Below are 896 nucleotides of genomic sequence, written 5' to 3' on the forward strand. Positions count from 1 at the left end.
TATATATATATATATATATATATCGATTTACACACACATATGTGTATGTATATACCTCTATATGTGTGTGTTGATAGAACAGTTGGGTTATGCATGTAACATGTATGTGCGCATAGAGATTGAGAGATGACTGATAGATAGATAGATAAATAGAGATAGACAGAGAGAAAGAGAGAAGGCGAGAGAAATACAAAGTGTGTAGGAGGGGCTAAAAGTGAGATTGCGAACAAAATTATAAGAATAATGATAATGATAATAACAATAATGATTGTACAGACAATAATATATACAAGAGATTAAATGCGATCATCTATCTCTATAATAGTCAAATCTTTATTCTTAATTCCCTTCTTTTTCCTTTCCGCTGTTTTCTCTTTGCTCTCTTTCAGCGCTCTCTCTAAAAACACATCATACGCAAGCATACTCAAGCGAGCGCTTGAACTTTTATGAAAAGGAGACAATGTGCTTTGTATGTGCGTGTGTGCAATAATAGCAAATGCATTATGTTCCTCTTACTCCACACAATATACTTCTAAACCTAGGAGACGGCCGATGCTACTGCAGCGACACCAGCTATAAGCGAACAATGCTATTGTTTTCCGACTCGTTTTGATTGACTCAGTGAGATTGGAGAGTGTTGTGTGTGTGTGTGTGTGTGTGAGTGTGTGCGTGCGTGTGTATGTGTGTATGTGTTTGTGTGATGGGTGTTTGTGTCTTTCTGCATGTATAGGTGTATGTGTAATATGTGCGTATAGATGTGTGTTGATATTTTTTTAAAATAATCCCTGTTTAATTTATTTTACACGCACATACTCATTGATATAACTCACTTTCTCTCTGTCTGTCTGTCTGTCTGTCTGTCTCTCTTTCTCTCTCCATATATATATTATTTATAT

General features: G+C 35.5%; 1 protein-coding gene across 2 annotated transcripts in view; it reads right to left on the bottom strand.

The window, feature by feature from the left end:
• LOC106873512 (vesicular glutamate transporter 1) overlaps window positions 1-896 on the bottom strand; it is a 411825-nt gene that overhangs the window by 49770 nt on the left and 361159 nt on the right. The window lies entirely within an intron of this gene.

The sequence above is a fragment of the Octopus bimaculoides genome, chromosome 15 (assembly GCF_001194135.2).
Source record: "Octopus bimaculoides isolate UCB-OBI-ISO-001 chromosome 15, ASM119413v2, whole genome shotgun sequence".
Taxonomy (NCBI): Eukaryota; Metazoa; Mollusca; class Cephalopoda; order Octopoda; family Octopodidae; genus Octopus; species Octopus bimaculoides.